The sequence below is a fragment of the Protopterus annectens genome, chromosome 3.part0 (genome assembly GCF_019279795.1).
Source record: "Protopterus annectens isolate FY-2018-M chromosome 3.part0, PAN1.0, whole genome shotgun sequence".
NCBI lineage: Eukaryota > Metazoa > Chordata > Ceratodontiformes > Protopteridae > Protopterus > Protopterus annectens.
The window spans coordinates 1,409,245,472-1,409,271,830 of NC_056731.1; positions in this window are offsets into that span (position 1 = coordinate 1,409,245,472).

The following is a 26,359-nucleotide window of genomic DNA, read 5'->3' on the forward strand; positions in this document are numbered from 1 at the left end:
TCTAATTGAGTTGTGACTAATGATCCAATACTGTGAACCATCCAACCCTGCACAGGAGGCTTACAATAGAGTACACCCAACAACCAGAAACATCAAAGAGTATATGTTTGGTGTACTTAAAGTTACATTCAGATGTCTAGACACATTCGGGGTGCACTGCAATACACACCTGAAAAGGCAGTACAGATGATAACGGAGTGTGACATGCTGCACAACATGCTAACCAGAGCACATGGTGGTCTTCCAGCTGAAGGTGTGGGTGAACTTCCGCAATAACCCCAAATGTCTGAAGAGGACATCCCACAGGTATCAGAAGAGGAGCAGGAAGTTATAGGGGACAGAAGAGACTGGCATATCAATGAAGGGTGCAATAATAAGTGCAGGCCTAAGCAACATAGCAGCTTCTGATCCACATCTCTGAGTCATGACAAGCCACACAAACATGAGTACATGGATTGAACATTGCTGTTCAAGTGTTGCCCCAACAAAGCAACACAGATTGCATCTAATGGCATGTACTCTCTAAATGTACACACTGAGCATCAGACATAACACTATAATCATAACATATTACAACATGAACATGTGGAAATGTGTCACAACAGGGATCATCAACTCAGCGCACAACTGACAAAGGTATGCATATACACTCAGATTGTTGTATCACAGTATGAAATACAATAAGGGTCACACATCAGTGCTACACTTACAATAGAAACCACACAGGTCATAATACAGAGACTTTAATATCATAAGACAGATATCACAGTAAAGTGGTAATTCAATAATATGAGCCAGCTATATGTACTACACTGTTGGACACACTCTAACACAGTCTAGGGTGACCTCACTGATGTCTCATATCATGGTCCACTCTGGCCTGACCATGTCCAGATAGATGTTACCCTGGTTTCTCCTCAGTGGAGATGGATGGAGTTACAACATGTTGAGATGGAAGAGCATCACTGCAATTTGAAGACCTTATGACTGGTGGGGCCACAGCAGATGGGCCAGCTATGCAGGATAGGCCACAGACAGTGATTTTGATGACCAGAAGTGGTTTTGCAGACAGGTTGCCTGCCTCTCCCAGGTTGCCGTCTGCTAAGCACAGTCAGCAAACACAGAATCTTCCTGGTAATACAACACTAGAATCCTGCTGGTAATACAACACTAGAATCCTGCTGGTAATACAACACTTGCTGTACCATAGAGGCCAGAGTTTTGACAGTCCATGCCATATCTAGCAGGATCTCATTCTCAGTGGCAAATAAAACCATAATCTCACCATGTCTGCGCTCTTGTCCTTCATGCATGACACATAGCTGGTGTGCCACACAATTTGTGGCATGGGCAAGGGCACAGATGTCTGAGCAATGGTGTTCTGACCATTCGTTTGCCTGCAGCTGGAGGCAGATACCCTCTGAGAGACCTAGTTATGTACAACATATGCTCATCTATGTCTACTGTGATGCCCTGTTTCTGGCTGTTGTGTGGAACTGCCATCAGCAGTGGTCTTTTCTGTGGTGTGTTGATCATTGGCCTCACCCTGTTAAACATCAACTGTGCCAGCATCCTCCAGATGGCTAGACAAGCTGACCTGCTCATCAGACGCTACAGTTGCAGCAACATCACTGTCTGCCTCATAGATGGACTTTCCAAACACCTTAAGGTCCTCTGTGCTGGAGGCCATACCACCATGCTGAGACACATCATGAACAAAATCATGATGCTGGATCGCCGTTGGATGACACAGATAGATGATAACTACAAGATATAAATACAGAGATCAGGATAATGTGCTTACTTCACATGATGGCTATCATCAAAGACATATGGCATATATCTCACTACAATATTACAAGTAATGACTTTACATGAGGTCTACTGTATGCATGTTGCAAGGATTCTATGCAGATGAAGTATATAATTTGTTTACATGGCCAACATATATGACATACATGATGAATAACAAACACACACACACACACACACACACACACACACACACACACACACACACACACACACACACACATACACACATACCTGACAACAACTCATGAGAAGATGGTACTGTTGAAGAGGGATGAACTTCAACTATTGTAGGGAAAAAAAAACAGCATTAGTGATCACATCATTGACACCATTAACCAGGTGAACACAGTTAAAATATACAGAATGTGTGACATACACATACCACTCATATGTGCACTTGATGATGTTGATGCCAACTGGTCTAGGAATGGTAAGAAAAACACAGTATTAATGGAAGACAACTACAGGATTAGCAGCAATGACAGGAATGAAACATAGTTAATAGCATCCCACTGACAGACTCCTGTAGTGCAGAGGTTTTGAGTTGTACTGTGGATCTTGCAGTGTGAAAGTAAAGAGAAAGAGCACAGTCATATACTTAGCCAAAAGAATGCTGACAGCATCACATACAAACTGCAGTAACATGAGCTGCAAATACTCACTTAATGGATGTTGCAACTGCACACCAGATATGCCTGCATTGACAATAATTGACATACATGTTAGGTATCACAGGTGTGCTACACATTGCTGCAAGTTATGACAGTTTTGCAGTAACATACCTGGTCTGTCTGCACTTGAACATGCATGGCTTTGGCTTCCACCAGATGTACCTATAATGTACAATGTTAATGAAATAACAATATGGCATTAAACAGTAGTGCCATGAAATGAGGCTGAAGCAAAAACAAAACAGTGGTCACAGTAACAGTATGGAGACACACACCTGATAAGCCTTGGTTTAGTCCTGAAGTAGATGGACTTGTGAATATTAATGCAGGCAGCATTGCAAATGTTGTTTGGACTGCTCTGTCTCTACTTCAGTTGTATCAATACATGTTATTAGACTTAGGTTCATCATCCTTACCCTGTGTGGATGTGTGTGCATGGCTCAATTCTGCTGCTGTAAATCAAAAACAATACACGAATAGGCATGCTACAGCAATATGCAGGGAATGTCTCAGTACAAAGCCATGTGTTGGAAAGAAAGACATACATGTTTGGTGTGGAACTCCAGCTTCAGCCCACCACCAGGGATGTGTTGTTCCCCTCTTGCTATATACAGTGAGGCCAGAAATGTTGTGATGTCACTGGGGATTCAGTGGTGGTCCACCACCAGTGGCATCCTTTGATTTCTCAGAACATGTCACTCTGTTGGCTGCATGAAGGATCATGTCCAAGCAGTATCATCTACAGGCTTCACATGATCAGCTTTGGCCTTCAATTGCATTGATCATGTTGATGAGATTGGTCCAGATTTAATTTCTCCAAACCATATTAGCTGAACAGGCTAGGAATCTCTGTCCATGTTGCCAGAGATCATTAATTATGATGTCATTTTCCTGGGGGGGGATTTGTCACTCCTAGGACAGTTGACCATCTGAAAGACAGTGTTATGGATGTGATAATATTCCTATGTGAGCCCATGTATGCATTTGATTTTGCGAACAGCATATGCCAGCATAAACAGTATGCATTGCTGTGCAATGCAAAGATCTGTATAACACTGATTGTGATAAATAATAATGTGACATATAAAAAGTAACAATGATGCCTTCATACATAACATTTGTAAAATCAATATAACTTGGACTATCTTTATACTTCACAAGTGAGATTAAAACCCCTGATACTACATATAGGTTGAATGGAGGCTTAACTCATTCCCTCCGGTACAACTCTTTTGAGTGTGTGCCTTTAACTCCCAGTGGGCATGGCTTAAGCCTTTAAAAAATGAAGTTATCACCTTACAGTTTTAGAAAATACTCATTGAGAGAGGTCAAATATCAATACAGGTGTGTTTGCCATCACATATACTTCAAGACAAAATATCCTGGTACCGTGTATGTAACATGGTTTTGGAATTATTAATGCAAATATGAACAATCAATATTTGACGCCTAGAGGAGCAGTAGGAATTAAGTGCAGAAGATGCCTGGAGGAGCACTCAGCTGTAATGAGACAAGAGCATCATGTCAAAGAAGTCCACTTGTATCTTATGTTAAGAGACTACAACAAATAACAATCAAATAACTTATGGAATGCATCAGAATGCCTCAGGATCTGTAGGCAGGCCACAGATGGTATGGATCCTTAGTATAGTGATCCAGTAGTGATAATACTTTTGTTAAGAAGCATCATTGAAGACATATTTGTAACAGCAACAGCACATGTTTTTAACAGTTTTGTTGGAAAGCATGAATTAAGAAATATCCATAATATCAACATCACATACTAGATAGGGATAGTCTTGAAATCTGTAGATTTCCTTAGTCACACCACAAAGTACAAGGAATAACCAGTAGGAATTTTGGATGATCCATAAATCAGCCTTTATATACTGTTAACATTTGCAATATAAGTCTGTCTATATAACTGCATATGGGACTGAAATCAATTATTTAAAATAACAACATCTGTATGCACTAAAGTTTAAAACATCTTTTCAGTAACTTATAACAATGTTTGTTTGTTAAAGATAACATTTAAATGACAATTAATTAAAACAAATATCTTTGGAAATAATTGACTTGAAGAGATTTACTAATCACCAAAATAAAAATGCTACCACTTGCTAATGTACCTCTCACTCTGAATCACAGAATCAAAGACCCACCTTTAAGTACCATTTGTGCCTCACATATTTAATGAGATTCATTAAAATGCAGGTTTTTGGAATCCCATTCACGCACCTCCAGATTAATTGGCTGCATGTGCCAAAACACCAATGTACGGTGTAAACACCCAATAGGTATCACTATACCATGTGTGGCACATGCCCACTGTCTTCCAATGATCTGATAACTTGACATCAATGCTACTTTCAAACACTGATTGTGGTACATTTACCAATCAGACCAGTGCTAACTGTGAACTAAGTGGTACCTCTGTGAGCATTTCTCTGTGTTTCTATTTTCCAGACTTCTTCAACTAGAGGATCATGATGGCTACTTTGAGGAAGCAGAGATATGTCCATGCACCCAACTGTACTGAAGAAGAGACAACTCAGATGTTGATTGTGTATGCCAGATTGGAAAACAGGATGTGAGCCAGGCCCAGGAACTTCATCATGATTGATATATGGAAGTGGATCATGAGGAGGGTGGGGATTTACCCCAGTGGAGTGCAGGTTCATCACTGCTATGATGACCTGTATCAGAGTGATGTGGAGGAACTTCAAAGGAGTGTCACCGAGGTGCAGAGGCAGCCCATAGATCCCCAGAGAATGTGTCAATATTCCATGCATACCTGAGCATTGCTACAGATTTTCTAGATATTTCTTTTTCCTCTATAAATATATATATATATATATATATATATATATATATATATATATATATATATATATATATATATATCAGATAGATATTTTTATAACCATTTAGTAGGTGCTGTGACAATTAGCTCATACGAATAATTAAGTGGACTTAGTAAATACTGTCCTATTGACTGTTGGTTCAATTCCCATGTTGGTAATTTATTTACTAATGTGTATAATATGCATAATTATGACGTTTGCAGATGTATGTATGTTTTTCAACATCTAACAACATAATTTCATACATCCACTGTCCTTGTGCATCACAGACACCTATAATACCCAAGCCGTGGATGACTGCACACTTTGTAGTTTTCCATTGTAGGACACCTGTATTGCCTACTGTACCATTATACATTGAAATAAAACACATACATAACTTCATTAAATCATTCCTCCTAAAAAAATACACAGACATGTTTATTTAAGCTAAACGTAATGCCTGTCTGACTGTTTACACATGTTTTCAGTTATGTTTAGATAGCTGTTATTTTTTTACACTAAAATGTCCAATACGTGTTTGCAGTTTCCATATTCATCTGTTCTCTGCAGGACTTCTAGTAAACACCTGAAGTACCTGTTTTCTAAAATAACCCCCACCCCCTGTTGAGTGTTAACTCAACCTGTAAGGTAAACAGCCACACATTGTACATTTTGGCATGCTCTGAATTCCAATCCACATAGGGAAACATATATCTGTAACTGCTATCTTGGTTTAATTTGCTCATTGCATTTTTTTAAGAAGCACATTCCAATACTTAAATATTCATTTTTTTGTCACTGTAGTCCAACAAATATGCTCATAATCTGTAACTTTCTGGTAACATCAGCTTTCCAACAATAGGGTCTGTAGAACAGTACATATTTGTTTGCAAGGAATGTGTGCTTACTGTTAGCTTGTCCTGTAAGGCAACCAGCCAGTGTATTTAAATGTTGGTGTGCTGTGGGTTCCAATCCACATATGGGAAACATATATGTCTGTTCCTGTTGTCTTGGTTTAAGTCATCTATAGCATTTTTGAAGAACCATATTCCAGTTCTTGAGATTAATGTTTATGCTCTTGGTTTCAAATAGCTGAGTTAGTCTTTGAATTCCTGTGAATATGCCATACTCTGTAACACTCTGATAACACCATCTTTTTAACAACAGGATTTGTACAGCAGTACCTATTTCTTTAGCAAAAGCATGTTCTTCTTGTTACCTTGGCTTATAAGGAAGTAGGCCAGTATGCCTGCACCTTGGTGTGCTGTGTGCTTAAATCCAGAGAGAGAGCATATATATTAGGAACTATCTACCCATAGCATTTATTTACAAAAACATATTCCACTTACTGATATTGCCATATAGTTTGAGCATGGTTGTGAAGAACTTGGTTATTTGTTGAATTCCTACCAACAGATCTGTAATCCGTAACATTCTGTTAACATCAGCTATTTAACAGCAGGGTCAATAAAGCTTGCTAAATACTGTTATATGGCTGAACAATGCCTTGGTTAATATTATACGCATTGTAAAAGTGCTATCAAGGTCTGTTTTCTCATAAAATATTACAATCAGTTCTAGAACAGCATTATCCTCAAGTTTTGAGGGAGTGGGATAGGCCAGCTAACAGAAGAGGGAAGATGTATGTATTTTCCTAGTGATGCACATTTTCTGGCAGAAAATATCATGGTCCTCAGACATACTTTACTTAGTCTATTATGCAAAGCAACATGTATGGTTCTGTTCACAGAAGCTGTATGCTACCTAGCACTATCCTACTATCTGAGGAATGTATGCTCACCATTACTGTTAATGTTTCTGAACACAGTGCTGTCATGAATGCAGTTTTCAAACTGTTTAGCTACATGACCAGCACATGTTCATACTTTGAAATCCTAAGCCATTAGTAGGTTATTCCCCATCTGGATGATGTCATAAAATGAAGTCTATTCACTACATTCAAAACAGTTTTTTTTCAATCAAGATGGGTTATCTAGGCAGCTTGCTCTCAAGGTGAGAGTTTGGATATAGATTTGGGTGTAGATTTGAATCTCATATCCTCCCATCTGTATTCAAAAATGTTAACACCTGTATGCAAAAAAATATCAACTGTGTATTGTAATTATCTAATTTTCTTCAGAAATAAATGTCTAGAAACTGTGCTGAGGAATACATTATTCATGCATTTGATTTTCAGGGGAGGAGGATCATAGATTCATAGTACTGGGCTAACTGCCCTTGTGGGTCACATTAAGCCTAGCCAATTACCCCATGTAAGAATCAAACCCTACATATTGCACCTGTAAATTAAACACCTTAACCACTACACCACCCTTCCACTCCTAAATAGGTGCATAGGTTAGTACTAGGCTAACTGCCATTATGGGTAATTTCTAAGCATAACCAGTTGTCCCATGTCAGAATCCAATTCTGTACCTTGCATCTGTAAGGTAAACATCTTAACCATTATATCAACCTCCCATCGCAGCAGAATCAGAGCCATGTGCATCAAGTAGATGCACAGGCTTCAGGAGCAACAGTGGGACAGTGGCAGCTGGTGACTTCAAATCAAAGAAGGACTGCAGGAGACAGCTGAATGGGTTGGGCTAATGGGAAGGGGTATGACCAACTAGAAAGGGGCAGAGATATGCTCAAAACCAGAAAAACTGGAACATTAATTAAATACGCTGCCCTGGGTGCCAAATCATCATTATGAGAGTCCAATCAAGACAAAATAAAGTGCAGAAGAAAAAAAATATTTCAATGCATCGGCTACATGACAGCTTACTTAATATCTAGATGGAAACAAAAAGGTTGTGAGGCATGAAAAAATAAATTACTTTTTAAATATATTACTGGAATGCAGTCAAAATCAAGTATAAAAAAACAAGCACTCAACTCAAACAACTTCTCCTTGCACTGCAGTTCTAATTATAATTTATATTCAGCTTTATAAAAGTACCAAGTAACATGCTGAAAGTAGCAATCTCTGTGATACCCCCACTTGTAAAAATGTTTCTTATCCAAACAAAGACCTGCTGCCTGACAACAACTATCTACTTGTTTCATGGAGAAAACATGATCAAAGTAAAAAATGAAAAGCAAACAAGAAACAAGCTCCAGATAAATTGCTTAAAGGATTACAGCGCAGGATATGAACCACACATGATACATTGGCATTCTGTTTAGTTTACAGGTAAAGCCTGCAAAGACGACTGAAAGTCTCCAACAAATGTAATGAGCTTCTGAAAATACTGTAATCCTGTCCTTTATTACAAATACTGTCATATAGATTTAAATACCTAAGGCTTATACGTTATCTAGTTATGTAAATATTCTCTGCATGGCAACAACAAAAAGGCTTTCAGTGTTGGTAATTCTTTAAAAGTATGCTTATTAAAGGTTACTTGCATCTTACAATCTCAGACAAGCTTACCTGATGGTCATTAAAGCATTGCTACTTAAACACAGACAATCAGGCACTGCAACAGCATGTATTTTCTGAATAATAAGAAGCATAAATCAACAGTATAAAAATATAACAGAAAAACAGAACATTCTGCAAAATCAAGGACAGATGAAAAGCCACTGTAGTACTTGTGGCTACCTTGGATGGGGGGATACTCTGCACACTTACACTGCATAACTGCTCCTTGCCTTGCTTGGACACATCCAGAGTCACTACATGGGGGAGTGGGGTGCAACAAGTATGTCACAATTTGAAATGTCTCTGGCTAATGGTGATGGCACTGGCACATTTGTCATACCGCTCAACCTCAGAGCAAGAAATCTGGACAAAGCCATACCTAGAAGTGGGCAAAGGCCCAAAAATAAGGACAATTTTCAAATATTGCCCTTATAAACTTAGAAAGATAGAATATTAGGTCTTGCATTAGTATACCTTTTCTAAAGTGTATGAAATCTGAAACTCAAAATGTTTGTCATTATTTTCTAACTTCAATCTTTAATGATTTGCCACTAATTTGCCAGAAAACCACAATTTTATTAAAACTGGACCAAAAATGTGATGCAAAAATATAAAGTAGCCACACAATACAGCTGGGAACCTGTCAAAGAAGGGGCACTTTTTAAATATTAGTACTATTAACTTGAGCAGCTGACAAAATAAGAGAATCTACATGCATTTCTGAAAATCTATAACTCTGATCATTACAGTTATTTATTAATTGTAAGCCCTCCACATTTTCTTGCAGAATTGCTATTTTGCAGAGGGATTATTAGGGGGAGAGCAACATTTTGAGTGAAAATCGGGGACAGTTGAGAGGTTTGGATATGCCTAATTCTATAAAGCAATTTATTTGCACCTACCTCTCAACCTCTTAATGCAGGAAATCTGGACAAAGCTAAATATATTGGGGAAACGTACAAACGGTACTAAAAATTGCTCTTGTATAAACGTAGACAGTTTATAGAATAACAGGTCTTGCTTTAGCATGCATTTTCTCTGAAGGGTATGACATCTGAAACTCAATGTCTGTCATTATTTAATGACTTCATTCCTAAATTATTTGCCAGAAAACCACAAATTTTATGAGGAACAAACCAAAAATAAGAAGCAAAAATCTATTCATTCTGCAAAAATCTGGACAGTTGAGAGGTTAAGATTAGCCAGGGCTGTCTTTGAGTTAGCCACCCTTCCCCCCTCACAAAATCATGGTCGAATGGGGCCTCCCCCCTGCAGCCATTCCAATGTCCCATTACTTGGTTATTTTGCCCCTTTTACCATAAGCACTGTAATGTGTATGCTGCTTTACTTCTATGATGATTTGGATTTCATTTGAACAAAACACTAATAGACATCTGCTAAACAAAGCAATGCAGTCTCACAATGAAAATAGACTTAGCATTAACACTTCTCTACCCTAGAAATTCACATTCATCGAAACAGCATTGAAACCCACATTCAAAGAAAATACATTTGGCCAGTGGCAGATAAAGATTAACTTCGGTCTGTTTTCAAATCATAGAACCCTTGCACAGGAAACATACATGTGTTCTTTGATACACCTTCCTGATTGTATTAAATGATATTCCTTGTATAATACAGTACAGTTGTTAGAGGGCATTTTAAATCTATTGTTTTGAGCATTTTCCAGTAAACAATGAAACATAATGCACACCATTAATGACAAAACTGCCCAATTCAAAACATTTCCTTTATAAAAGTCTACTCAAACTTCTCCAATCCACCAGTATCAATAAATATACACAATCTCTGCAGAAGTAAAAGTCCTCTAATACTTCCACATTAAAGAGATCTGTAACTAATGAAGAGGTTGCTGCTAGCAAACAATTTTATATTGAATTGTTTCATCTACAAATAAAGTACCTGTCGCCCTTGAAGAATAAATTGCCCATGTTACATTAAAAAAATGATAAGCTAGTAATATTGCAATAGGGAATGGATGGTAAACTGATAACAAGTTCATAGCTACTCGGCATCTTCACCAAAGAGGACATTCTCAGGACTGCAGCATTCACCCCTTTACAACACAGTACAGTATCAACAATGCATCTACGTACTGTGGGAGTAGAAGCCACAGCCTTCTGCATTAAAAGCAAATACACTACCTATTGTGCTATTAACAATGCAAGCAGACTCAGTATAAGCAGCACTAAACTTATCTTCCCCTGAAGCTCTCAGCTCCTTGTAAAATCCACTCGACACTCAACTGTATCTCTTAACCTTGCAGCACAAGAAATCTGGAAAAAGCCAAATTTTATTGGGGGGGGGCAAAAGGCCAAAAACCATGGACACATTTTAAACATTGCTTGTATAATCATGGAAAGTTACTAGAATAAAATTCTGTGTTATCACCATGCATTTCACTGCCAAGTCTTGGACCCAGGACCTTGTGGACTACAGTCAGAATAACATACCACTATGCCAACTCAGCTGTTTCTTAAAAGATAGGAAGACTGAAACTTAAATGGTTATCATTTAATGAATTCCATTCTTACCATAGCTCTCAACCTCTTAACACAAAACACCTGGACAAAACCAATAATGGGGGAATACAGCCCCCAAACATATTCAGTGAATTCTGTTCTTACCACAGTTCTCAACCTCTTAGCACAAAATGCCTGTACGAAGCCAATAATGGGGGAATACAGCCCCCAAACATATTATGCGAATTCCAGTCTCACCATAGCTCTCAACCTCTTAGCACAAAATTCCTGGACAAAGCCAATAATGGGGAAATACAATCCAAAAAATAGGGACATATTTCAAATATTGATCTTATAAACAGAAAATTGCTAGAATAAATGGTTTTGTGTAACCATGTACTTTCTGAAGAATATGAAGTCTGAAATTCAAATGCCTGTCATTATTTAGTGAATTCAATATACAGAAAACCACAGATTTTATGAAGAACAGAACAGAATAAAAACATGAATAGTTTTTACAAGTGGTGGTGGTGTGTAGGGAATTCAGGCTCTTGCTACTGATGGCAATCCCACTCTCAGAATTCATAATGGCTCCAAAACAAATGCTGAGAGTCCACAGCCTTACCTGCCCACCCTCCATGCCAAACACAAAAAGGGGGCCTCCTGACCCAAAGTACATCAGAAAATACAACCGCCACATCTGAAATAGTTAAAGTGCATGTGAGTGCTGGTTGCTTGCCTTGCATATTCCAAAGTCCTTCATAGTATAAACTCAAGATGGGGCAGTTATTCTGGCACAACAAAAGGCAATTCTATCAGACACATGACACTAACTTTTAAGATTCAATGCCTCATAACTTTAATTTTGGTTATATTAACTTTTTATTATTACAGTGTTTTGAGATGAAAGATTTATTCTTTTCATTTTTAATTATATAGGATTATATTCATGCATCTGTCCTAACCCTAGTTGTAGCCTGTCACTTGTATACCATCACCTTGTAAAATAATGCTAAAGAAGGGGATATGATATATACTAATTATGAGAAGGTCCCAATAGATTAAAATAACCACACTTGGTTAGGCTCATGGAAGTTTGCCCCACCAGATCACACAGGTGAGCTTTGCTGAAATAAATTGATTTCTCATCTAGCTCTGAGTGTCCATTTGCTAATTTAAGTGCAGTGCCTTTTTAAAGTCTCTTTCTACTTTGTAAGATGAAAAGGATCAGAAATTACCTTTACATGAAAAAGTAATGCAACATATACAAGGATTTTAACATACTATCTTAAAATGTAAAATAAAGCTTCTTGCAAAAAGGCAGGAAAAGGAAAGCAATGCTGTCTAGCTGCACAAAATAATAAAGATTTCCATTTGAACAAGTAGGTTTCTTAACTAGCTCCAGAACATCTACAATATGAGAAGGAAGATCAGGAGTTTGAGAAATTGCTGCAGTCCTTAAAATGAGGTGAAGCATCATTCCTTGTTCAACAGCAACTTCATAGGAGATTCCTCTTCCTCCGACTGTAGAGGTATAAACCAAAACTAAGCTGGAACAAACAGGGGCTACCAAAATCATCAACCTGTTCTTTGTTTTCAGCAATGCTCTATGAAACATTGGAAATTCCAGTGTTTAGGTTGTCTGTACTGTGAAAAAGAAAAGGCATTTAGCATTGAACCAGTGGTCATTGAAACAAATAACCAATACTGCTATCACCAATCATTGTAAGGGAAGAAACAAATGTTGTGGATGGAGTTGCCCAAAAGACATAAAACTGAGTGCAAGGTGTTTGAAGCTATATTGCACCTGAAGCACTATTGGAGCTGTTTACTCAGAGTCAGCTCACAGACTGAATGGCTAGAGATATACTGCATATAGGATCTTTTACTGAGAAAACATATCTAAATATTTAAGTCTTTCCAGTACAATGATATGGACCTGATCCTTCCTTGTTTTTTTGGTATACGGTCAAACTGCTTTGTTGCAAGTTAGGAGCTGTAAATTACTCTCCTCTGGAAAAAAGCTAGAATGCCTTTAAGACCAGAACAGTATCAAGTTTAGAAAGTTTTATGTCTAATGAAAATGAATGACAATGATGGAGTCACTTACATAACCTAAGGTCGAGACTAGATTCCCAACACCCTTAGGTGCATCCACAGTGGTCATCTAGTCCAGGTCCAGAGAGCAAAACCTTTTTTTTTCTCTAACTATGCAGAAATCTGGTCAATAAGTAATCACTTTCACATCATAATTCATTCTAAACTTCAGATAATCTATGCAATGATTCACACACTCTATAAATTAATTTAGCTTATGAAATTCAATATGCTGTGCTTTAAAACCATTATCAATGAAACAAAAGTAAATCTTAATGTTGCTACACAGTTGTGAATTATAAATATATACATGTCTCCACTGTGTCATGAAATATATTAGCAGTACATGGGTGTCACAGAAGCATTAATTTTGAATGTTACTAATGCTATTTAATGGGAGCTTGTATAAACAAAAAACTGACATGGCATTTCACTCTTTTGTTTATAGATGTTCCCGTTCAATAGCATTAGTAATATTCAGAGCTAATGTTTGAAAATAACATTTCACCCCTAAAAAAATGAATGTCAACATATACCATTTGCTGTTATACTTTTAAAGCATTTTTGCAAGGGGGGGGGGGTTCACACCATTCCACACAACAAAGGGTTCTCTACCTTAGAGAAGGGGGGATATCCTATCATACTACCATTTCAGAACTGGCACATACTCCCACCAATCACCCTTAATATTTATATTTCTAATGATCACGTTTAAGACCCCTTGAACCTGCAACAGGCACATATCTCTTAATGGTAGCCTAGAAGTCTTCACATATAAAAAAAATGTTCTATAGCAATACAAACTAGATGTTCTTCAAAGGGTAGAAATATAATGGTTAAATTCACAAACGCTAAAAAACTGGCACTAGATTTTTTTTCCTGTGGCATGACCCTTTACATCCTCCATCTACCCCTACTTCTAGGATCACTTATCCTTTGACAAAGGAGAAATACTGTAAGATAATGTTTCATCTGCAATGATCTTATTACTGTTCTTAACCACTATATGCAAATTCTTAACTGAGCAACACTTTAGACTGAGTCTTTTTATTTGTTCTCTACAACACATTGCTGTCTGCTCTGCATTACACACACACGCACACATACACACACACACACACACACACACACACACACACACACACACACACACACACACACACACACACACACAGCAGTACCTGAATTGCGAGTCCGTCTGTAACTACTTTCATGTACCAGGCCCGCACAAAACATATTTTCCACGAGAGCAGCTTCATTCCCATGCAAAATGTCCTGTCCTTCCTGCGAGAGCAGGCTCTAGTCTGCAGATGTTGCAGTCTGATTCCCTTCCAGTCTATGCGGTTGTAACCGCATAGACGTCTGGGCATCGAACTACAGAGATGCCTTCTGCTCAATATGGACTGCTTAAACAGCAGTCTGGATTCCTGTGAGTTCTGGGAATGCTGAGCATGCATTCGCAGAGTTCCAGGACTCACTTCTGTTATTTTTTTTCCTTTTCATTTTACAGCTGGGGGGGCTGCAGTCCTGCAGTCCTATAGCATGAGCCTCCCCTGCGGAGGGAGGGTGGCATGTTGATTATTTTTCCTGTTTATGAAATTAAATGCATCTTCCTCTGTTTACAGGCCTGCATTTTTCACAATAACATGTGTATTGATTAGAATGCAGGAATACCCACCATGCACCAGTAAGGTAAGTGAAATCATCACACGGTAGCTTTGCTTACAACTGCAATTGAAATAAAAAAAATGTTGAACTTTCATGCAGCATTGAGCCATTGTTTCAGCACACTGTTTTTGAATTCTACTCCATAACCTAAACAACAGTTGGTTTGGTATATCTGTCACACACACATTAGAGCATGTCTTTTTTTTTGAAAGGAAGTTTGATTGCTCTGATTGGTTCTTATGATATATGGCTTGTTTTTTATTGATTTATATGTTGTGTATAGCCATGTATCCAACTCTTTGCTTTTGTAGCAACACAGTTATAGTTTAGGTTTACTGATACTTCAAAGGATGTGCATATGATTGCAACAGTTCATATTCAGCATACTCTGCAGGTCAACATTGGTATTGCATATAACTCCAACTCCTTGGGTGTTTTTGTAGCAATACAGTTATAACCTGGGTTTATTAACACTTGAGAAGATATACATTTGATTGCAGCAGTTCATTATCAGCAAGCATATTCACAATGTTTTGATTTTTCAGGCTACAGATTGCCAATACTTTTGGTAGATTTTGCAAACAGTTGTACAAATACAATACTGTTAGTAAGAGATATTTTATTTTATTTTAATTTTTTAACCGGGGAAGTCCAGCTGGATAGAAGTCCATTTTCAACGGAGGCCTGGGGAGAAACTCCACATTCAATAAGATACAAAACATAAATTGTTGACATGGCAATAGAGCTCATATACTAGTTTAACTACACTCATATACTAGTTTAGTTATGCATACACAATTTCACACATCAAATAAGATACAAACATAAATCATTGACTTGACATTAGAGGATATAAACTATTTTAGCTATACATTCATACTTTCACACAGTCGTGATGGTAGACATTATTAGCTAGTCTGTACATTTTCTGTGGAGTCTTGGTTGAGAAACTTCACATAGTAGTAATACAGAGTGTGTTCTTGACATAAGAATAGCTGAAGTTTAAGTCTACATATAAGCATTCATTGCATACTTCATTCATCATTGTTGGCAATATTGGCTAGTAAGCATTGCTGGTGGTTGAAAATTGCAAGAGTGAGGGAAGAGAGGAGAGGAAAGAGAGCAAGTGTTAGAGGGAGGAGTGAAAGATTTAGTTAGATGTTCAATCGGCATTAGACTGACCTTAGGATTGGGTAGGAAGAAGAAGCTGACACTAGTACAGTGAGTTGATCAACCAAGGGAGAAACATGGGCATAGCCAGTTTCCTAGATATTGGGTTTTGAGGAGTTTTTGTAAATTGGAGGGGGGATGTGGTTGAAGTAATTGACTTGGGAGTGAATTACAGATATTGGCAATGGAACAGGCAAAGAGAGATTTACCAGCTGTATTTCTGTGTTTGATGACATTGACTAGATTTTGATTACTGGATCTTAAGGTACGAGTGGAAGTGCAGGGATGACTTAATTGCTGAAGTGCTGGGATGTTTTCTGGGAGGTAGTAGATTTTGTGTGCTATTGAGAGTTGGTTGAGTAAGAGTAGTCGTGGCAACTCAAGCCAGTTCTGTTGCCTGAGGGCAGGGCAGTGATGTGATCTATAGGATGCATCAGTGGCAAATTTTGCAATCCTGTTGTAACAGGATTCCATTTTGCTTAGTTCACTGTGACGTAAGTTAGTAAATGCTGGAGAGGCATAAAGCAGGATAGATAGGAGGTGTGTCCTTGCAGTAGTGGCTTTGGTATGTTTGGTGAGGAACTGTTTGTTCCCATAAAGGAGACCCAGCTTTTTGTTGACTTTTTTATTGCTTGGGCTATGTGTACGTCAAATTTCAGGTTGTCAATTTCTGCTCCTAGGAGTTTAATGTGGGTGGTTGGGCTGATTATTATGTTTAGGATGGAGGCAGCACATATGATAGTGGTATCATCTGTGCATTGCACAATTGAGGCTGATAGAGAGGCTGTGGCTATGTGGTTAGTGAAGAGAGAGAACATCAGTGGACCTAGGATGGACCCTTGTGGGATGCCTATGGCTACTGGTAATAGGGGGGACAGCTGACCTTGCCATAAGACTGCTTGCTGTCGATTGGATAGGTAGTTACTGAACCATGATTTGGCATAGGGGCTTATGTTAAGGGTAGTTAGAGTGTCTAGGAGTATTGAGTGGTTAACCATATCAAAGGCTTTGGATATGTTTAGGAATATGGAGGCTGTAAATGGACTGTTGTTTCTATGATTATTGACAATATCAGTGAAAGAGAGTAGTGCTGTTGTGGTGTTGTGGTAGGATCTGAAGCCATGCTGTGATTTGGCTAGTTTGTCATTTTGTTGAAGGAATTTCATTAATTGAGAATGCACAACTCTTTCCATTATTTTAGATAGGGGAGAAAGAATAGCTATGGGTCGGTAGTTGTTCAGTTCAAGTGATTTGCCTCCTTTATGCAATGGTATGATGTGGGATATTTTCCATAAGTTGTGAACTTTACATTCTGATATTGATCTATTAATAAGGATGGAAACTGGGTAGACTATTACTTCTGATGCCATTTGAAGGAAGCCTGCTGGCAGGTTGTCAGCTGCTAGGGTGGTTGGTTTCAGTTTTTTTGAGGAGTTTATCGATTGCGTTTGTTGATACTGGGTGCAGGGAGAAGTTAGAGAGGTGTTCTAGTGAGCTGGTATGGTTGGGGGTGTCTGTAGATTTGGGAGCATTAGTATTATTTTGGGTATTGGCTAGGGCTTGGACAGTTTCAGTAAAAAATGTATTAAACTGAGCGGGGATGTTATCGTGGTTAGTTGGTAGTACAGGTGTGGGGTGAAGGATTTTCCTGGGTGCAGTAAGTTGCTTGTTGTAGCCCAGAATTTGTTTTGCCTATTTTTATTTGTTTTTGACTTTGTTCCTAAGCTCTTGATAGTTTTGTTTCAATTAAGTGGTTTTGACTTTGTGAAATTGTAAACAGGATTTTTCCCTTTCTTTCATGTTTTGGTATCGTTTGTTAGCCATGGGGCATATTTGGTTTTGATTCTAATGGTTCTAGAGGGTGCGTGCTGGTTTAGAATCTTTAGGAATGTTGAATTAAAGTACTGTACAGCTTTGTCTATAGGTAATTTGTTTTAGTGGGTTATTTATTAGATGCTCATATGTCACCAGCTGTGTTGATTGAACATATCACATTGTTTTTAATGTTGTGCTCATTATATTGATGTGTGCTCGGACAATTGTCATGCTGCCTGTCTCAGATGTTTGTCATATGGCTTCCCAGTTGTCCACGATATTGTCATATCACTTTTTCTTCATTTTAATAATGACACGTTGTGGCTGATCATATAAATCATTGAATGCAGACAGTGCAATCTGTTGATTTAAACATTCATGCATTCCAACAAAGTTAATGACCCAGGTGGGTGTGTCTAAGCATATAGAATTGTTCAAAAAAGAATACTGATGTCCTTTTTATAAATAAGACATATAGGGCCATAGGTAACTCTGTCCATAATGGACGTGTGTAAATTGTCATCATAATCATATTCTGCCATGCTATGATATTTGTGTGACTGTTCTGCATGCTACACATTTGCTTTGCTTTTCTTTCCTGTTGTGTTTTGCAATTAATCTTTACAGAGTATGGGGCCCATGGATGTTCTGTGTTCTGAAGATGATGACAAGTGCATGCCAGGCCACTGCCAGCGTTTTCTAAGGATGACTGTAATGAAGATAATGATGACAATGATGATGAGGAACCTGGGCCTGCCCCCTGCCCCAGCCATCATGTCTGCACAATGGAGGAGTTGATGACATGACTGGAATTAAGATGATTATTGGTAAGAGATCTAAGTAGTTGTGACTGATGTGTTCCGAACACAGATGAGGGACATGATGGGATCCTTCTTTGAGGATATGGCACAGGCTATGTGAGAATAATTCAGGCAATAGCCTATGAGGACAATAAGGAGTGTGAGCCCCATCAGCCTGAGCCATCTGGTCCGGACGTATTGTCTGTGTGTTCCACTTGTGTTATGCTGCCAACATAGTTATTGCCATCTCATTGTTTGGACTGTATATGCACTCTTGTACATGTGCATGCATACCATGTTGTCATGCTTATATGTTATTGTTGCATGACATTTACTGAGGTTTCAATGTGTGCATGACACACATTAACACTTTACACTTTCCTCCCACATTCAACTATCCCTGTATTGTGGCAGTTAACCTCTGGTTAGTGCTGCTAAAGGTAGCCTGTAAACAACTGTCTTATTGGGGTGAATGACAGACAGCATGTTTTGTCCATATTATATCACTAACAGTATGATATGCCTTGGATTTGTGTTATGCCATATCAGGTATGTGCAGCAGACAGACATGTCATTTAGCATGTGTTTTGTAAGACAGTTGTCATGATGTCCCACTGTCATGGTGTGGTATTGTGTGTCATGGGTTGACAATGCTGATTTCATGTGGGATCATACACAGGTATATCCTGTCAATGTACAGTCCTCCTTTTCTGACTGCATTAAACAGCAATGTAGCATTAATCTGTATGCACTGTTACAGATAACACATTCTTTAATAGTACATTACACTGTGTTTGTTGTATGCAGCATTTCCACATTCATTATGTACTGAGAGCAGTTTACACCTTCTGCAAATAACTGTACACATTAACTGAAAGTACATGTGTGTACACATAGTTGGATACATACTGACATAGAAATGTACCTTTGACATGTGGGCATTCACTGAGTTACTGCTGATGTGCTGTAATGATGCTCACAGAAGTGTCTTCTGTTCCATAATAAGCAAGGTGGATGACATACACCCGTGTTTATTTATTCAATATTTGCGTGACAGTTTGTGTGTGTGTGTGTGTGTGTGTGTGTGTGTGTGTGTGTGTGTGTGTGTGTGTGTGTGTGTGTGTGTGTGTGTGTGTGTGCTTGTAATTTTTAGCTTACTTACCTATGCATGTCCATGTGACATGATTGCACATTACTGTGTTTTATACCTGTCCAGTTCTGTGGACATCAGCAATCAATCTAACCATTTAACATATATTTTCCATTTGGTTAAATGTATTTCTGTGTAGCTTCTGCTTTACCCTGATGTGGGCCCAGTTTGTCAACCTCCCTTCCAGCTTCATATTTTGCTACTATTTTTTGCAGATATGTTTGTCTTTGTTGAAACTACTGTCCATTGTCATGTATTACTTTGACACAGTGAGCATGTGCCACCTGTATGGACATTTTACAATGCAGGGCATGTGCACACAAATGGCTGGGTAATGCTTGCAATGCATTCTTGTTCTCATTATACTTGTGTGTTACGCAGTGTAATTTTTTTTCACATCCATTTGCATAACCTGCTATATGTATTATGCTGTAATGTTACATTTTTGAACATAGTTTTCATGTCATATATGTATCGACTTTGCTTTCATATACATTCCATTTATGCCACTGACAGACAGACAGACATACATGCACATCTACATCTGTGTGTTGTCTTTGATATGACTCGTGTGTAACATATACACATTCTATTATACATTTGTTTGGGCTGTATACACCTACTTGTGTATATAGCAGCCTTTGTTGCTCTTCTGCTGTTCTTCTGTTTGCCACTTTGCTACTTTTGTTGCCTTTCCAATGCAAGGTTGTAGTTTTGATTCTGTCCTCTTGTGGAGTTATTTACCATTGTTTGACCTGAATTTGCTCATCTCTGATGTTGCTTTGCTTACACCTGCACAGCTGATGGGATAACTGGATATGTGTGTATTTATCCAGTGTGTATTGTGGTCCTATTTTATTACCCTGGAATACACATCTGCCATTGGTCATACACATCCAAGTATGACTGTCACACAGTTTGTGACATGTCGTGCCATGGCAGTGCATAGGTAGATATGTTTTTCTGCATTTTACCATTGCTAGTATGCATCCCCACCCTGTTTGACATCTAACTTTTTATTGCCTGTGTTGTGCAGGGTGATGTCTGTTTAACTTACCTGTCCTTATTGTTTTTTTACAATATTTGTCTCTCTTGTGTTGCACTATTTGTTCTGTGGGTATATCTGCTGTGATGTCCTTCTCTTCATCTTTCCCTATGTTTACCTTTCCTACTATTCTTAAAAAAAATGCCCATACTCTTCTGATTTTCCCTCAGATTTTCCTATTCCAACTTCCCTCTTGTGTGCCCCTCTTCTTCACCCATACCCCACATATTCTTTTTCGATTTCCCACTTTACTTGGGTGCGTGTGTTACTTGTGTTCCTCACACAAGTCTAGAACCGACTGTTAATAAATGTTAGCTATGGTGACATGACCCATGATTGCCCTTCATCTTTAATTTTTTTTATTAGAAAACTTATGGATTCCATTGGAATCCCAAAATTTAAACCACCGTATTTTACTAATACATGTATTATGGGGATATCCGTAGTTGTCTCTGAGCTTACTGTAAAGAGTACTGTCAGTTTATAGCTTTATTAAAAATGGCATTGGAGTGTTGAAACACATATTTTATTTTAGTGGATGAATTACAGAAATATCAGTAGTTGTCTGAGGTGTTTCTGTGTCTTTTCCTAAAAATATATGTTACGGACACCATGCGTCTTACATTGTGTTAGTTGCCATTTTTTATTCCTTTTTTTTGGTATCATAATGGGGTCAGTTACATTCCACTGTTGTCCTTAACCTTACTGTAGAGATTCTGTTTTATATATATATATATATATATATATATATATATATATATATATATATATATATATATATATATATATATATATATATATATATATATATATATAATATATTAACTACTAGGATGCTTGAATTGTGATCATCTTTCAGTAACTTTGTACAATGTGATTGGACAACTATTTTTTATCACTTATGGATTACGTGTACATTTCTTTAATGCACCATTCATTCTACAATACTTTACTGTGCACTGAGCTATTCTGAGTTTTTTGCCATATATTTCCATATTACAATGTTATCCACAAGTTTTGACCTGCTATCAGCATAATGTACAGGATTCCACAAGCTTTACAGAATTTGACCATTTGTCTCTACACTTAAATTATCCCTCTAGCTTTTTTTAACCATACTTTTCAAAACTACATTCATTATGAATGTATACAAAATAGGAATTATGGGGCCTCCCTGCCTCAAAATCTTTTCATATTTTATTCTATTACTTAACTGTCCATTTATTATTACTCTGAACCTGCTTTTCTCATTAGCACTTAATAGAAAATTAAGTCACTTCAGTATAGAATACAATTCTTGAATATGCCATATTTACCATAATTCAGATTATCAAGTGCCTCAGCTACATCACAGCCCATCCTGCAGTTCACATTAAATAGAATTTACCGTTTATATTACAATCAACATTTCTTTATCCTGCTTCTTTATAAGTTTCATCCTTCCACACATTTTGAAAAAAGTCCTTAAAATCAACCTTCATGATTTTCATAATAATTCTATAATCCATATTTAGTGTAATTGGATTCCAATTTTCCAGCATTGTTCTGCCTCCTGTTTTCTATATTAATTTTATACATCCTTCACAGTTTTCTGTTTTATTATACCATTCATTTTTCCTTCCCTTTAATACATCCACAAATAGAAGTTTTTGTTTAATATTCATATTTTAAAAGACTCATATCTAATTCTGCCCACACTGGAAGTAGCTACATCATTAATATAGTTTAAAGCTTGATCCCTTTCTTGTAAAAGAATGTCCTTAACTAATTTTAAAGTATACTTTTTACTAAAGGAGGAATTCTTTAAGGTTCTATGATATGTACACATTCATGTACATGTCCCAGTGACCTTTTTGAATTCAGAGTCTGCCCTACCACAATGTGGCGTGGTGCTCTATCACAAAGATGTGCAGTACCATGTAGGGCACAACATCAAGTGGAGTTGGTTCTGCAGTCACACAGAATGCTAATGAAGCAGTCAGAAGGAGAGGCATACGCTAATTAACCATGTGCTCTCTCCACAGAAACCACCTCTAGAAAGACATCTACACACTGAAAATTCAGACAATTGCTAAGATGTGAAGAGCAGCATGGCCTGCCCCACAGTGTCATGGTAGTGGCCGTGTTTATCTACTAGCATTTAACATAGTACTGGGGGATCCACTAGACAACAGCAAAACTACAATTGTGGCACAAGATCTTTAACAGCAGAATGAAGATCGAAGATGAGGGGATGCACTAGCCTCTAGGGATAGTACACATGGGCAATAACGGTACTTTAACTAGTATCAAAAGCAGGCTGGGGAAGCAATAGCCACTAAGGATTACTGTAAAGTCTTGTGCCTTAACTACCTTTATACTGGTATGGAGAACAGGAGGACAACTCAGTGACAAGTATGGGGACTGTGTTGTGTGCGCATTTGAATGTGTGCTTGCGTGTATGGGAGAGTGACTGAGAGGGGATGTCTGTGGCTTTTTGACACAGCTGCAACAGTTAACTACCGCAAGCTACAATGGAATTGTATATGCTCTGTGTAGCTATCTACCCCTGTACTCTGAAACCTTTTGGAAAACAGCCACAGAAACTACACAGGAAAGAAAGAATGCTAGGGGCTGCTGCTTTACTGCTTGTATATGTGTAACAAGCTCAACTCTATGTTGCTCCTGTTGCTGCTGCTGATAGACCTCGAACTAGGAGGAGAAAGTTATTTAGAACCCATTTAACTTTTCATGGTCTGCATAGTGCTACAGGGTGGATAAAAACACACTCCAGGAACTCTGCAAATTGTGTCATCCTCACCTGAGACCAAGGGCAAACCAAGGGGAACCCATATTGGTGGAGAGCAAGGTATGTGTACACTTAGAACTTTAGCTACAGGAATCTTTCAGGGACCCATGGGGGGGGGGGGCGGTGTCACAGGCATAAGCATCCAGGATTCTACACCAATTTCTGAATGCTATACTATAGCATTCCAATGACTATATATATTGCAGGAGTTCTACCCCTTAGCATACTTCCCTGAAGTCTTGGGTGCAATAGATTGCACCTACATTGAGATCAAATCACTACCCAGGGAACAAGGAAGGGTCTAAATCAACAGAAAGGGGTTCTATGCCCTTAATTGCAAGTCATGTGTAATGCTAGTGGAATCATGCTGAATGTGTGCACTGACAATCATGGCAGTTACCATAACTTCCATAAGTGGCATACTTCACAGCTCTACCAGAGGTTTTCCAATGGTGATGTCCCAAAAGGCCATTTACTGGAGGATGCAGGGTGTGCATTGGAACCATGGTTGATGGTGCCCATCAGAAATGCACATGCACCCATGGAGGAAGACTATAATGAGGCACATGTTCAACCAACAAACATCATAGAGCATATGTTTGGACTGCTGAAGTCATGGTTCGGGTGTCTGGTCAGACTGGGGGGGGGGGGGCTGCGGTATGATCCCGGTACTTGTGCTGAAATTATTACAGTCTGTGCTATCCAACACAGGATCATCCTGTAAAAACAGCTGCAGCAGGAACACCAAGAGGTAGGAGCACACATCCGACTACCACCACTGCCAAGGTAACCACATCCACATGCAGTTGAGGAATTAGAGGGGGAACCCTAGCTGCTGTGGGTGCAGTAGACATAGGCATGCACAATATGCACTCACCCTGACCAAAAGACAATGGATAGAGCACATGCTGACCACCTAAAGGGGCACACCATTCATCCTATGCACATACATAAAGTACAATTGATACCAGTCAATGCTCATAACCTTTACTTCCCCATGTAATGGCTATATACTGCTAGCATCAGACAGAGTCAGCCCTGAATAATAATAATAGTTGTAACTGAAGGACAGTGAATGTAACTGTGGAACATGTGCTAGAAAAATCATTGTCTAAACGTGAATAAATGTCATATACCTGCATAATGGTACTTGTAAATGTAGCTAAGTAGAATGTGTGTGAGTTTTTCAGCAATGCCATCAATGTCTGACATTACTGACATCTGTAATATATACTTATGCAGTTTAACAAATAACCTGCCCCATGCAACTGAGATATCCAGTACAGAAAGAGCAGTCCAAAAGGTCAACTTATCCCTACATTCTCACAAGGGGAGCAATACGCATGATTGCAAACATCTCCTCACCTTCAAGTTTCCCAACTACACAATTACCTTTTAGTGTAGATTTAGCTCTCTGAGCACTCTAAAAATACAAATGAGGTGTGAACTCATTAGAACTGTTAAATCCAAAACGTTTGTCTTCATGTAACAGATGTACATATAGTGTAGCCTCCACACCATTATTAGATGCTAATGGCTTGCAACTGTAAATGAGTGTTCTGGCTAAAGTCAGTGTTGTCAGTCAGGATACACTTACAAAGTGTGTAACTAACTGCAATGAGCTTTTAAACAAAGCCAAACAACCTTTGGCATATTAGCACAGTTTCCTGCCTTTGCTAAAAACTGCTGTTTGCTGTCATACATTTGTATCACAGCTTTAAAAAAAATGAGAGAATATGCACCAAGATTGCATGTGTGATAGTAAAGCAGAGATAAGGGAAGGATTTTTAGAATACAAAGATAAGGCAGAGCTGCAATTTTGCAAAAATATTCATAAAGATTGAGTGATCACTTATTGCATTAAATATATTCCCATGCGCAAGGATCGGAAAAGGGGTTGAGGATGGATGGATGGATGTTATCTACACATTTACAATCATCTGAGAATGCCCAGCTGTATGAACTGTTTAATACTGGATATGAATCTAAATTGCTTGTATGCACATTATTTGTTTTGCATTGAAAAGCTGAGATAAAACCCTATAACTGTGCTGTATAAGTGCAATAGTCTGATGGTTCAAATAGTTGCTTAACCTTTGTTTCCATTTTTTTAACTTTTTTTATTCTTTTGACTGCAGAAATTCCACCTATTACCTGCCTGTCTCTGTGATACAGGGTTAAAATACTATGAGCTACAAAACAGAAAACACAGGTAAAGCAGGGTTTGAGTCCCACAGTAAATATTTTAGTGAGGGGATCATAGTGAGTGCTTGCACAACTAATATGTGTTCCCTATTGCCTTTTCCATTTACCTGTTGCTTACCTGAGTGCAAATATGGTTCACTGCTTAAAAAAAAAGTGAAAAATTGAATTTGCTTCTCTTCCTCCATGCAAACAGGATCAGCTGTGATGCGAGACCATCAGCACTCTGGGCATGAGTGTAGAAAATACAGTTTCTGACAAGCTTTCTCTCTAGCACCAGGTATAAGTGCTGTGAATGTATGGTCAGAACACGTGAGCCAGAGTTCATATCCTTATGACTCCAGTTTTTAGTATGGGTCTTCCACTATCATTGCTCATA